Source organism: Vigna umbellata, chromosome 2 (assembly GCF_029865625.1).
Source record: "Vigna umbellata cultivar VRB3 chromosome 2, Vumbellata_1.0, whole genome shotgun sequence".
Lineage (NCBI taxonomy): Eukaryota > Viridiplantae > Streptophyta > Magnoliopsida > Fabales > Fabaceae > Vigna > Vigna umbellata.
Window position 1 is genome coordinate 10,581,765 of NC_142166.1, and position 15,811 is coordinate 10,597,575.

General features: G+C 33.1%; 2 pseudogenes; both read left to right on the forward strand.

Moving 5' to 3' along the window:
* Positions 1-4,024: 4,024 nt before the first annotated feature.
* LOC124821834 (putative LRR receptor-like serine/threonine-protein kinase At2g24230 pseudogene) lies at positions 4,025-7,141 on the forward strand (annotated as a pseudogene).
* Positions 7,142-11,738: 4,597 nt separating this feature from the next.
* On the forward strand, positions 11,739-12,597 carry LOC148203403 (uncharacterized; annotated as a pseudogene).
* Positions 12,598-15,811: the final 3,214 nt, after the last annotated feature.

Here is a 15,811-nt window from a genome sequence, read left to right on the forward strand (position 1 = left end):
GCTTCGATTTCTAAACAACAGCAACTTATATCTTATCCTAAAATAAAATAATTAAAAAAATGAATTTTTGAAATTTTTATGAACTTATACGCTCTGGTTCCTTAGGAATCGAAGTGCATACAACATTTATGCTTTTCTAACATCCCAAAATTGCAATAGTATTAACACTGTTGTAGGATAGTTCACACGTCAATAAAACTATAATACTCAGAAGAAAAACATATATGAACTTTTATAGTTATCCAAGAGTAACCATAATAGTATAACATGAAGAAGAGATAAACTACTATTCAACACAACTCTTTAACACTTGAGAGTTAAAGCATAGGTAGAAGTTTATCAAAAGAAACTACACTAAAATATAAACATATACACAACATCAACAACTAAGAAGTCTAAGACAAGTCTTTTGCTCCATCATCGCCACTTAACATCTAATCTAGAGATAGCTTATCATTTGCTCACATCATGAATATGATCATTGTAACCCAAGAGATGAACAAATACAAACACAAAAAAAGGGTAAGTTAGTTTATCAAAGAAACACATATAAGCATCATTTATATCCATCATTCAAACAATTCAACTATCAATCACTAAACAATATTCACACACATTTCAACATCTAACTCTAGACTGACCATCATACATGTATCGATATCAAACTATAGAGGCTCTACCTTTGAGGAGGTATATCAACAACAACAACAACCTCATCAACGATCACCACACTCCAAGGTTAATCCTTTCAAGCATCTATGGCTAACAAATAACTAATAGACTAGGAACGTCCAACTACTCTCTACCACATAATCATCCTTCTCTTCTTGAGACTAGAGGTCATTCAGGATAACCTCTAATTACTAGCTTCCTATATCAATATTTACACTTACACACATAACCATTTAAAGGAATTCTCCATGAACTCCTTGTAACCATCATTCACATGCCATCATACCTTTTAATCATATCACAAAATATAAGGTACGTCATTAAACCATTCACAAATAAACATAGTAAAGAAACTCTTAAAATTAGCAAGAAAACCTAGACTTGCTCGCTTAGCGAGAGAAAAACCAGAGAGCTCTCACAGCTAAGCAAACTGGTTCGCTTCTCCTGCAACCAACACCTAATACCCTACAAACTCGCCCAGCGAGTCAAAATCACTCGCTCAAGTAGTGCGAAAACAGAGAACTCCCACAAACCAGTGAGGAAGCTCGCTCAGCCCCTAAAACTCATTGCCAAAACCCTTATTTACTCGCTCTGCGAACAATTTGCTCACTCAACCCCTCTCCATAAACCAGCAGGCCTTCAATTATGCCAAAGACACCACTCCAACCTCACATGTCCTCTCCCATGCACTTTCACTAATTTCTAACAATTCTAAATGGTAATCTAAGCTACAACCAACCTGTATATATGCACATAACCCAATCTAAACAAGTTTTAAATCCTTCTGCCATGAAATTCCCATTCAAAATCAACTCAATTTCCACTTTATAGACTAAAATTCAAATCTATCAATTCTTACTCATAACCATGCAACTTAGGGGTCTGAACAAGTCCAAATGGACTAAAAAGCAAACCCCAAACTCTCCCTTCTACCTAAACTCTTCTATTTCTAAAATTCATTACTCAAAACCTTAAAATATACTTAAAAGTCAATAAACAACACAACTTATCATTTACTATGTTATTCTAGACCAGCTATATGTTCAATCATCATCCAAATCAGTCCTAAATGACCCCACCAGAGATATCAAATTATCATTTCTTTCATTTTATCATTTCTTCTACAAGTCAACTACCAACCCTTCCCTCTTTACCCAAATGATCTAAAATCTCTATAATCTAAATTTTTAAATTCAACAATCCAACCAAAAATAACAGTACCATCTCACTAAATTATCATCAACAAGGTTAATCCAATCATACACATACTCATAAAATATATCGAGCATCATACCCCTAATTTCACTTAATCAAAACAATATTTTGACCAAGTCATTTATTTCTGACATAACTAAACCATACCATCATTATAAAGTTCATCATGCATACTTGAAATGAAATACTCAAATCATAAAAACTATATTCCCTTACCTTAAAAGAAAATATCAGTGCTCTACACAGCTCGCTACCCTTGCTTCGGCTCAAGGAACTCTAGAGAAATATATAAACCACAAGAGCACGATCAGAGCAAGCCCTTAGGACCTCTGATCGACAAAGAGGTAGGGAAAAAACTAACCTAACACATGCGAAGAGAACCCTTACGCATGAATTTGACCGAGAAATTAAAGAAAAAGGAGCATAAACTTACTTGTTCTATAAGAAAAAGTGATTGCACAAAAAGGAATGATTATTCACCGTGATTACTCAGACACCTCTTGATCGTCAAACAAATGATTAGGCGTTAGAAATTGTAGGGAGAATGCAGAGAGAGCTAAGAGAAATGTTTCTAAAGAAATGGTAAGTGTTTTGGATAATGAAACGAGTTTAAAAATTTATATTTATATTATTAAATTATTTAACTTTAAAATATTCAGTCTCATTATTTTAAAATATCTATCAACTCTAATACTCGATTTTCTAGAATCTTACAGTTTTAATTTAGGAGGAACTAGAACCTGTAAGTTCGAAAAATTTTAAAATTGTCATAATCTTTTTTATGTTTTGGTTTTCTAAAAACCAAAGCATACAAGGGGATGTCGAAATGCAAAACTGCACTAGCGTCTAATTACTGCTTGTTATTGTGTAATTGATACACTTGCCATTAAAAGAATCATGCTAATAGGGTTATGTGTCTTTTCCTAATTTTAAAGAATCACTCGTATGCTAGGGTTAATTAAGAGTTAACTAAATGTCAAATGTAAAATTGGTTGAGTTAACTTTAATTTAAATAGTCTTATATTTGCATTTGGGTTTGTTATGTTTCTAAAGATAGATGTTTTTCCTGTAATGTCCTTATTAAAGAGATTCAACTCCTTTTATAGTTTTTGAGTTCACTTTCGAAGCTGTGAGAGTTATTTACCTTACCTTGATTCTTATCTTGAGCTACTATTTCAAGTGGCTAATTTTCTTAGAGTTATCCTTCGGAATTCCTTACAAAGAAGGCATTTTCTTTCTCATTTTTAAGTCTCCATCTATTTTCTAATTTCTTTTGCAAAATATTTTTATTTTACATGTTTTTTTATTATATTCCTTCTAGGAATAAATCATTATGAGAAGAGCATGCTTTATTATATTCTTACTTTGAACCGTAACGGAGAAACAACAGCCAATGGACCCAGAAAAAAAGTGATAAATACTCAATGAAGAATCATTGAATTCCCACCAACATTTCTTCATACATTCACCAACCTCTTCCTCAACGCTATTCCCATTCAATTCCCTCTCATTTATGACCCGACCACACCCCAACCTTGCTCTTTACTTTTCCTTACTCATTCATATTGTCCTGCATGATTCACAGTCTCTACCTTGTTCATTTACTGAGTCAAAAAATTTAAAATCTATTAAAAAAGTCTTGTTTTGTTTCTTAGAGATCTAGCTTTGCTCCGTATGCTCTGCCACAGAAATAAAGTACCTTAGCTTTAAGTTTAAGACAAAGACATCAATATATAGTTTGTTTCTTGCATTAGGTTAGAACACATTCACTTGTTTACCATATATAATTAAGTTAAAATCTTATTTTATAATTTGATTATGTAAGATCAAATTAGATTTAAAATTTATTTCTTAATGATATTAAAATCATAAATTTAAATATACCTTAATAATATTTGTTATTTATTAAAATTTATTTTGTTATTGGAAAATTTATTATTTATTACATCTATTGTTTATTTATTATCGAATCACTATTATTGAATTAATTATTATGTCTATTCTCATATACAAATTATATGTTTCAACGAGTATAAATAAAACCAATTTACAGAAGGGAATTTTGCAAATCTCATTTTACAACAAATATAATGGTATAGGATTGAGTTGGAGTTAAAATTGACTTTTTAAAGCATGGTTTTGTTTCTTTAAACTCTATAAATCCAGTCAAAGAAGGGTCTCTCAGATGTTTTTTGTAGAAGTCCACAACCTTTGTGTTATGTTACATCAGAGGTACTTCATTTTTCCTTAAAAAATCTTCGTACTAGTAATTGCAAGTTGCAACCCTGTTGTAAGTTAATCCTTCTACTCTATTCTTCACTACAGCAAAAACATAAAGCATGATTTTTTTTCTGTTTTATCAGTATTTTCCTTCGGAGACTGAGTATTACAGATAGTGCATGGAGATATGGAATGTAGAAAAGCACTGGAGTATGCTTAATTATTCTAGTGTTGAAGTTCTGAGAGGGGCATTTTCCATGTTGGTGGAGGCTTTGCCGTGAGTGACTAACTATCTTGCATCATTTCTCAGTAACCGACATCTCTCCTTGGTGATGGCTTTGGGAGTGTTCGGTTCTGTTCTAGTTCTGACACTCTTCTTCAAGCACTTATCATCCCAGCAACCAAACACTGATGATTTCTTTGTGTCTGAGTTCTTGAAGAAGATGGGCTTAGCATCCTCCCAGGTCTACAACTTTTCTGATTCTGTCTGTTCATTTCGAGGGGTTTCATGTGATGCCAAGAAAGAACATGTTATTGGGTTAGTCTTTTCTGGCATGGACCTTTCTGGTCCCATTCCAGACACCACCATAGGTAAGCTCACCAAGCTTCGATCTTTGGACCTTAGCCACAACAAAATCACCGACTTGCCTCCTGATTTCTGGAGTTTTAGCTTGCTCAACAACCTTAACCTCTCCGGCAATAAGATTTCTGGTTCATTGACTAACAACATAGGAAACTTTGGTTTGCTGGAAGTATTGGACTTGTCCAGCAACAATTTCTCTGGGCCAATTCCTGAAGCTATCAGTTCCCTCGTGAGTCTGAAAGTCATCAAACTTGACCACAACAGGTTTGAGCAAAGAATACCTTCTGGGATTCTTAAGTGTCGTTCTCTTGTTTCAATTGATCTTTCTTCAAATCAGCTAAGTGGGACAGTTCCGGATGATTTTGGTGCTGCTTTTCCTAATCTCGTTACCTTGAACCTTGCTGGGAATAGTATTAATGGCAGTGATTCTGATATTTCTGGGTTGAAGTCCATTGTGAGTCTGAATATATCTGGAAATTCCTTTCAGGGTTCTGTGATGAAGTTATTTCAGGGAAGGCTTGAGGTCATGGATCTTAGAAGAAACCAATTTGAAGGTCGCATTTCTCAGGTACATTCCATCTCTAATTACAATTGGTCTTATTTAGTTTATCTGGATTTGTCAGAGAATCTGCTGGATGGAGAAATTTCCCAAAATTTGATTGAATACAAGAACCTAAAACACCTTAATATTGCCCACAATAGATTTAGCAGACAGAAATTCCCCAAGGTTGAAATGCTATCTGGATTGGAATATCTGAACTTGTCCAAAACTAGTCTCATTGGTTACATTCCTGCTAAAATCTCCCAACTTCGAAATTTGAGTACACTTGATGTTTCTATGAATCATCTAACAGGGAAAATCCCTTCACTAAAAAATAGAAACCTCCGAGTTCTTGACCTTTCAAACAACAATCTGAGTGGAGATATCCCATCATCAGTCATAGAGAAACTTCCTTCAATGCAGAAATACAACTTCTCTTATAATAACTTATCCTTCTGTGCTTTGGAAATCAAATCAGCCATCATCCAAAGAGCATTCTATGGATCAGTGAACAGTTGCCCCATTGCTGCAAACCCAAGTCTTCTGAAAAAAAGAGCCACTGAAAATAAGGGAATGAAGCTAGCTCTAGCATTGACCTTCTCAATGATCTGCTTGATTGCTGGGCTTATGCTTCTAGCTTTTCGTTGCCATAAGAAAACAAAACCATGGCCTGTTAAACAAACTTCATACAATGAAGTGCATAACATGTCAGGTCCCTTTTCATTCCACACTGATTCAACAACATGGGTGGCTGATGTTAAGCAAGCAACATCAGTCCCAGTAGTAATCTTTGACAAGCCACTATTAAATATCACATTTGCAGACCTCTTGGCTGCAACTTCAAATTTTGATAGGGGTACCCTTTTGGCAGAAGGGAAATTCGGGCCAGTTTATAGAGGATTTCTACCAGGTGGTATTCACGTAGCAGTAAAAGTTCTGGTGGTTGGATCCACTCTTACGGATAAAGAAGCTGCAAGAGAACTTGAGTATCTTGGAAGAATAAAGCATCCCAATCTTGTTCCTCTAACAGGATATTGTGTAGCTGGGGATCAGAGAATTGCTATATATGACTACATGGAGAATGGAAACTTGCAAAATTTGCTCTATGACTTGCCACTTGGTGTACTTCAAAATACAGATGACTGGAGCACAGATACATGGGAAGAAGATGCGAGTAATGGGATTGAAAATTCTGGATCAGAAGGAGGTCTCACAACTTGGAGATTTCGCCATAAAATCGCACTTGGCACTGCTCGAGCATTGGCATTTCTGCATCATGGATGCTCCCCACCAATCATTCACAGAGATGTTAAAGCTAGCAGTGTATATTTGGATTACAACTTAGAGCCAAGACTCTCTGATTTTGGGCTGGCTAAGATTTTTGGGAGTGGCTTGGATGAAGAGAGTGCACTTTGTTCACCTGGCTATGTTCCACCAGAGTTTTCTCAACAAGAATTTTGTACCTCAACTCCAAAATCTGATGTGTATTGCTTTGGGGTTGTTCTCTTTGAGCTGCTATCTGGGAAGAAACCGGTTGCAGATGATTATCCTGATGTAAAGGAAGCAACTTTGGTTAGCTGGGTGAGAGGGTTAGTGAGAGAGAACAGAGGTTCAAGAGCCATTGATCCAAAAATTCGTTATACTGGAGCAGAAGAGCAAATGGAAGAAGCCCTTAAGATTGGTTATCTCTGCACTGCCGATCTTCCTTCCAAGCGACCCAGCATGCAGCAGGTACTTGGACTTCTTAAAGACATCGAACCTTCTAATTAGCATCACCATAAACAAATGTTGTCGTTTTCTTTTCATTTTATCACTTTGACTTTTGCTACCGTAGGAGAATGAGTGTCACGTCAAACCATGAAGTAAATGTAAATCGCTTCAAATATTCAAAGTATGTTTTCCATGTTCGACCAACCTCTTAATATGCCAGTTATGCAACGCGTTTAGTCAATCATTTATTGTAGTTTTTTTCTTTTTTTACAAAAGCATCCTTCTTCTATAATTTTTTTGAAAACTATTTATTGATTTTTAAAAAAAATTAATATGAATAAGTTAAGTTGTATATATAAGGAGGGTCACACAAATTTAGTATAAAATATTTTTAAATTTGGATGGTATTAAGCTAGTACAACTTCAATATAAAATATTATGTGTTATAAAATGTTTGAATTAAAGTCATATCGTTTTAGAACTATATACTTAATTTAGTAACTTTTTTAAATCCATCCATTTCATTAATTTTTCTAAAATATTGTACCAATTTGTCTATTTTTTTTCTTCCTTTTACAACTCTGCTACATTGATATTTAATATACATGTTTGATATCTTCTCGATACATTCTTACTAGTTACCTTTTTTTATTTTCCATTTCTTTTAAAATTTAAATACTATTTTGGTTTATATTTTCATTAAATTTATTTAATTATTTCTAATTTTTTGTATCAATTTAGTTCTATTTTTTGTTAATTTTATTTAATTTAACTTTAATTGAATAAAATTAATAAAATTTAGAATTAAATTGAAAAAAAATATTACTATTGAATTAAATAAATTCAACGAAAATAAGAACAAATTATTTTAAGCATTTCAATTTGTTAATGCTCAATCTGTGCAATACATTAATTTCTGTTAAATTTTGTTTGGTGACTTTGTTGTCTGGCAACAGTGATTGACTAGAGTTTAAAAAAAAGTATAAAAATGGTATATATTTCAATGGTTATATTGAACATACTTTTAATTAAATTCAGTGATATATATATAGTTATTATTAGTATTATGAGATTTAAAAATCAAGGAGTATGAAAGATGGTGATATGTATTGTTTTTTTTATTAAAAGTGAAATCGATAAAGAGATCAATAAATTTGTCATGAACTTGAAAAACTAAACTCTAAACTTTGAAACAAGAGAATAAAATAAAGTTATAGGAAATTTTGTTGAGCAGATATTTTGACAGAGAATAAATACGATCACGAGTTCAATAAAAAAATAATAATTATAGAAGAAGCTACTTTTAAAAGAACATCGAGTCAAAGAAAATTTGAAGTAATTTGTTTTGGAGTCTAATATTAATTATCATCTACCATTAATGTAGGATGATAACAAATAATAATAGTAAGTTTTGATGGAATGAGTATCTCATCTGAGTGAGATAATAAAGAAAAACATGATCTAATCTAGAATTGCATTTGGAATTGTATATTACAAAAATTGTAATCTAGAATATAAATTTTATATTTTAAATTGTGTCAAAATATAAAATAAAAAATTGTTTTAAATTACACATTTTAGAATATAAAATAAAAAATATATTTTGGAATGTACATTTTAAAATGTAAAAGAAAAATCATTATAAATTGTATAATTCACAATATAAGAAATGTCTTTTTATAAGGGCAAAAGTATATTTTCAATTAGCTTATGGAGGTGCAAGGAGAAATGTATGGGAGTGTGGGAAGAACTTGCCCAAATTGTATGCAACAAAGAAAACATAAAAAGACCCAAATAGAGCAAGTTAGAACTTACAAGACATGTCGTCCTACATAAAACATGAATTCATTTTTGAACATCAAACCATCTACAACATGCAAAAGTTTACTCGTGCATATCCAGGATGTAATTAAAAGCAAACAATTGTAATTAAACTACATAGTGTTGCAAACAATGATAAGAGAAACCTCAAATATTCGAATAAAATGTAATTAAACTTAATTATTATTTATGTTAAAGAAGATAAGTTGTCTAATATATTGTCTTATTTATCTTCCTCTTGGTCTAATTATGAAACAACTTATACATTTGACTTTATGTTAATATTTAATTCTCATAAAAATAAATATAAACTAAATCAAATGCGTAACTTATGTTAACATTTAATTCTCATGAAAGTAAATCTAAACTAAATCAATTGCAGGGATATATTACTTTCATCAAATAATCAATCATAATCGCACTAATGGTATTGTAATCTAAATGATATAATATTTACATTCAAAAAGAATCCTCTTACCTACTACATTAAAATAAAAGCAAATCACAAAATTATTTTAAAGTTTACAAATAAAGTAACTATTGTAAAAAGATCACCAATTATGTACAATGATAATTAATAGTTAGAATTCTAAATGTGAGTTTATGTACCATATTGGATAAAATTGAGAAAATAAAACATCATATAAAATTGCATATTTATTAACTCATTGTTTCAAAGTTTTTAGTAGAAAATAGTGTCAATTCTTTATATGGTTAAACTCATTTTATTAGTGTTGTATCTCTCTAGCTCTATGTATTGAAAGACTTTCAGATAAATGTGTCTCGTGAACATGCAACCAACAATTATAAGTTTTTCAGCCTTATAAATATAAGTGTCTTTCCATGGAGCAATAAATAATGATCTTACATAAATGCACACATTGATATATTTGCATGTTCCAAAGTGTTATAAAAATGTTACAAAGTGATACCAAATGCAAAATTGATAATGTATTCAGTTATGTGAAGGTATTTAGTTTTTTTTCTTCTACCGAAATAGTGTATTTTTTTACACAAATTACTGAAATGAGCATATTCAAAATAAATTACAACTTTTGGATAAGCTATGCTGGATGAACATGACTTCAACTTTGAATTTTATAGAATAGGACTTCAACTTTGAATATAGTTATAATACGAGAAGTCGTATACCTCTTTCACGATTTCTGTGTTAAAGGTGATTGCCAAAGTCATAAAGATAAAGAACGAATTTTAATTTATTTTATTTTTAAATCAAAAGACATTGTGTTCCTTACACAATTTAAGTGTTAATTCAGTTTAAGTGAAGTCGTAAAGGGCAAGACGATTTCTAATTTTGAAGGCTGAAATTAAAAGTCGTGTTCATAAAATTATCGTAAAAGGAATGTACGACTTCTAATTTTAAAAATTGTTAACGACTTTTATAAAATTTAAAGTTGAAGTTGTGTTCATAGAACTCAAAAGCTCTGTAATTAATTTTGAATCTACCAATTTAGTAATTTGTGTACACAAGTATGTATATACTATTTCTGTAAAAAAATCCTTTATCAACCATGAGAGGTTAGAATACTTTCTTTCTCTTTGTAGTCAAGGCATAAGTTATAGAATTCTCGTGGAAGACAAAATTATTTAATAAAAAAGATTATTTGTTTTCTATGTAAAAAACGAAATCTCACCATGCTATAAGTAAGCATTTAAACCGGCTAAAAGAAAGTTTTAACTAGATAAATAATTTGACATTAATTTAAATCAATAGTTTAGTTAGTTCGGACACAATTTTAAAACATAAACTATATATTAAGATCAAACGTTATCTACTCACTCACACTAATCTAAGCCTAAGGCTTACAATTTAAACAAAACAAATACATAAAATCATAAACTCTTCATCTTGTTTAAAGGGGTTCAAAACATCAAATAAACTATTCAAGTTCAACACTATTCATTAAAAATAAAAATACACACAAAAAAAAGATGTTTAACATATTTCAAATCATAATGGGTAAGCTTGGTAAACATTATGATAATTATAATCGTATTGGTAAAATTTTAAAACATTTGACTGAATAGTAGAAACAACACATGATAAGATCTAATTAAAGAAGGTCTAAGAGAATGAATTGGTACAAAAAGCAAAAGAGAGAATAAATACAATAAGAGTTTAAAACACATTATCAAAACTATTAAAGAAGACTTACAACACAAATGCATACAATATTAGAATAAAATACGTGTCTAAAATTTTCCTTAAACATCTTCATAAATAAAAAAACTATAAAATACATTTTCTTTTTTTCAAATAGAATTTTAGTTATTAGTTCATAATTTAAAAACAAAGATATTGTTTAAAAAGATAAGTGAATCAACCAAATAATCTCCAAATTCTTTGTATTTGTTATTTGTAAAATCAATTATAATCTACAAATATATTCATTAGCCATTGTAACGAATGAAGGAGAAGTGGAGGGAAATGCAGCTACTAGGAAGGGACACATGGAAGAAGAAACTGTGAGAATGGACACGTGTAAAAGGGTGAGAGCACGTAAAGAGAATGTGCTATTAAAGGATTTTGTTCGGTGAGGAAAGCATGACTCTGGTATGATCTATTTTCTGTTTCCTCAACTGAGATCTGACTTCATCTCTTTCTCTCTGAAACTACACCTTCCTTTACACCCTTCTTCTCTTCTTCTACTTCAGGTTGAATCATACACTTTGGGGAATTCTTGCTTGAAGAGTATTAGAATTTTTCTATACTGTTATATTGTTTAGTTCTTGTTCTTGTTGTAAACAAATTTCACAAAGTTTACTGTTGCATTATGTTAAATAAACTTCCCTATTTCATTGGTGCTTTCATTGACGTCAATTGCTGAGAATACTCAGATGAAGGACATGCAAACCCAGCTCACTTCCATTTTGAATTGGATCGAGAAACAATCGGATCGTGATAAAACAAATTGACATTTGCTCCTTCAATTTCAAACCGCAAACAACGATCGTATGGATCAAATGCATAAATTGTTTGATTCTTTAACGCATAGAGACAATCGGCATATTGATGCTTCAAACTCAAATGGGTCGTCGTTGCTGGTGACTCCCTCCGCTTCTGCGCTGCCGGTACGCAACATCTCATTGGGTTTTCCTCATTTTGATGGCACAACACTGGTGTTAGAATGGATTTTCAAAGCCGAGCAGTTTTTTAATTATCATCATACCTCGGATCAAGAGAGAGTCGACATAGCTTCTATTCATTTTGAGAAGGATGTGATTCCGTGGTTTCAAATGTTACACCATATGGCGGTAGTTCGTACATGGTCAGATTTGTCGAGAGCTTTAAAGAGCCATTTCAGACCATCTCCTTTCGACTCGTCAACTACAAAATTGTTCAAACTGTATCAGTGTGACACTGTTTCAGAGTACTACCTCAAATTCATGGCCCTAGTTAATAGATCTAAGGGTCTTACTGATGGCGCGGTGTTAAATTGTTTCTTAAGTGGTTTAAATAGGGATATTAGAAGGGACGTAGTGGCTCAATGTCCTACTGATCTTCTGCGTGTAGTGTCTTTGGCCAAATTGTATGAAGAAAAGTATGCTCATGTTGTGCAGCAACGTTCTACCACATATACTCATAAATATTCTCCATTATCATCTACTATTGCAAATCTTACTGCAGCAAAAAATACAGTGAAACAATCATTACCTCCGCTGCTTCCCACACCTACCAGTCCACCAATATGCCATTCCAATGTAAAAAAAATTACACCTGCGGAGATGCAATTGAGGCGAGAAAAAGGTTTATGTTATTTCTGTGATGAGAAGTTTACTTTCAATCATAAGTGTGCTAATAAACAATTGTTGATGTTATAAGCTGAAGAAGAGGATTTTGATCATGATAATGAGACTGAAAATCTCCAATATGTGACTCATACAAATAGTGAAGATGGATTAGAATATACTCATCATTTGTCTTTAAATGCTATGAAGGGAGGTTTGGGAGTTGGCACTATTCGTTTTGTTGCTCACATTAATTCTTTGCCAGTCACGATATTAGTAGATGGAGGCAGTTCGGATAATTTTTTACAGCCACAGATTGCTAAGTTTCTTAAGTTGGACATAGAACCAGCTCCTTTGTTCAAATTTATGGTGGGAAATGGAAGTTATATGAAAGCTGAAGGATTGATTAAAGCTTTGCATATTCAAGTTCAAGGGGCAAGATTTGAATTACCTATATTTTTGCTACCTATTTCAGGTGTTGATATGATTTTGGGAGCCAAATGGTTAAAAACCATAGGATCTCATATTGCGGATTATGATGCATTGCAATTGAATTTTTTACATGAGGGGAAATTTATCACTCTACAAGGCAATCTTGATTCTTCACCTACGCAAGCACATTTACATCACATAAGAAGAATGGTGAACACTGATTTTATTGCTGAGGTTTTCAGTATGCAACTGCTCCAAGACAATCCATCTCAGTCCCCTGTGTTTGCTCTGCCTGTGGATGTTGCATCAGATTTGGCCTTGTTGTTACGTAATTATAGTTTGGTTTTTTATGTCCCTACATCCTTGCCACCTCCTAGATTCCAGGATCATTCTATTCCTTTGATGGATGGGTCTCAACCTGTCAAGCTGAGATTGAAAAATTGGTGCACGACATGTTTGAGGAAGGCATAATCCAACCAAGCAAAAGTCAATTTCCTTCTCCAATCATTTTGGTCAAGAAGAAAGATGGTCCATGGAGAGTATGCAATGATTATCGTGCTCTGAATGCAATTACAATTAAAGATAATTTTCCCATTCCTCACGGGTTACTATAGGAGATTCATTAAGAGTTATGCCACAATAGCGGCACCTTTAACATATTTGCTAAAAAAGGAATCATTTTAGTGGACTCAAAATGCATCCCTAGCATTTAAAAGGTTGAAAGAGGCTTTGACATTTGCTCCTGTGCTTGCCATTCCAAATTTTGATGAGCCCTTTGTTTTGGAAATAGATGCTTCGGGGTCAGGAATTGGAGCTATTCTTAGCCAGTGTCAACATCCAATTGCTTACTTTTCAAAGAAACTTTCTCCTCGAATGCAGAAACAATATGTTTATATCTGAGAATTTTATGTCATCACAGAGGCTTTGGCTAAGTTTAGACATTACTTGCTGGGCCATAAGTTCATTATTAAAACCGATCAAAAAAGCTTGAAAGAATTGCTTGAGCATCAACTCCAAACTTCAAAGCAGCAACAGTGGCTTCCTAAGTTTTTAGGCTATGATTTTACTATACAATATAAGCCTGGAAAAGAGAACATCTCAATTGATGCTTTGTCTAGAAGTTGTTTGCTGGCTTGGTCTGAGTCCAAATTCAAATGGCTGGAACAAATTGCTAAGATGACAAAGGAGGATGCAGATTTGAGCAAGTTGATGCTGCAGCATACCCAAGGCACTTTACCTACTCAGAAGTTTGTGGTTAAAGATGACATACTTTTCAAAAGCGGAAGATTAATGATACCAGTAGACACGACATTGAAGAATCAAATTTTGCAATAGTTTCATGATTCTAAAGTTGGGGGTCATGCTGGAACTATTAAGACTATAGCCCGAATCTGCAATCAGCTTTGCCTTATGGGTTATTACAACCATTGCCAACACCTCAACAGATTTGGGAAGACATAGCTATGAATTTTATTACAAATCTACCTCCTTCACACGGTTTTTCTACAGTCCTAGTGGTAATTAATAGACTGTCCAAGTTTGGGCATTTCATTCCCTTAAAAGTTGGTTATACTAGTAAGACAGTTAGTAAGACAGTTGCCGAAGCTTTTATTAATAATGTGGCAAAGATTCATGGTTTCCCTAGAACTATTGTCTCGGATAGAGATAGGATTTTTATCAGCTCTTTTTGGCAACACCTATTCAAAGCTCAAGGCACTACTTTGGCAATAAGCTCGACATACCACCCTCAAAGTGATGGGCAAACAGAGATATTTAACAAGACATTGGAGATGTATTTGCGGTGCTATGTTTTTTAGAGTCCCAAGCTATGGTATTCTATGCTTCCGTGGGCACAATATTGGTATAATTCTTCTTACTATCACAGTATAAAAATGAGTCCTTTTAAAGTTGTTTTTGTTCGGGAACCCCCTATGATTATTACTTATGAAGTTAATGCTAAAGATCCTTCTCTTATTCAAGAGTCTCTAAGCAATAGGGATAAATTGCTGCAACAGCCCAAGCACAATCTCATGAGAGCTCAAAATTACATGAAAATACAAGTTGATAAAAAAAAGAAGAGAGTTGCAACTACAAATTGGTGATCTGGCCTTAGTGAAATTGCAGCCGTATAGACAAAACTCGGTGACTCTTAGAAAGAATCAAAAACTGAGCATGAGGTTCTTTGGTCCATTTGAAGTAGTGGAGAAGATCGGTGCAATGGCTTACAAGTTAAAGTTGCCTCAGACAGCTCGAATTCACCCTGTTTTTCACATTTCTTTGCTCAAAAAGTTTTTGGGAAATCAATCTCAACCATACTTACCTTTACCTTTGACCACTAATGAGTTTGGCCCTGTTATAAGTCTAATGAAAGTGCTAGATACAAGAGTCATACAGTGTAACTCCACTGACATACAACAGGTGTTGGTTCAATGGCACTTTACTGCACCCTAGGAAGCTACTTCGCAGGATATTAATGAATTTCAACAAGCTTATCCTCACTTCAACCTTGAGGACAAGGTTGCTCATAAAGGGGAGGGTATTTTAACGAGTGAAGGAGAAGTGGAGGGAAATGCAGCTGCTAGGAAGGGACACGTGGAAGAAGAAACTATGAGAATGGACACCTGTAAAAGGGTGAGAGCACGTAAAGAGAATGTGCTATTAAAGAATTTTGTTCGATGAGGAAAGCATGACTGGTATGATCTATTTTCTGTTTCCTCTGCTGAGATCTGATTTTATCTCTTTCTCTCTGAAAATGCACCTTCCTTTACATCCTTCTTCTCTTCTTCTACTTCAGGTTGAATCATACACTTTGGGGAATTCTTGCTTGAAGAGTATTAAAATTTTTCTATAATGTTATATTGTTTAAT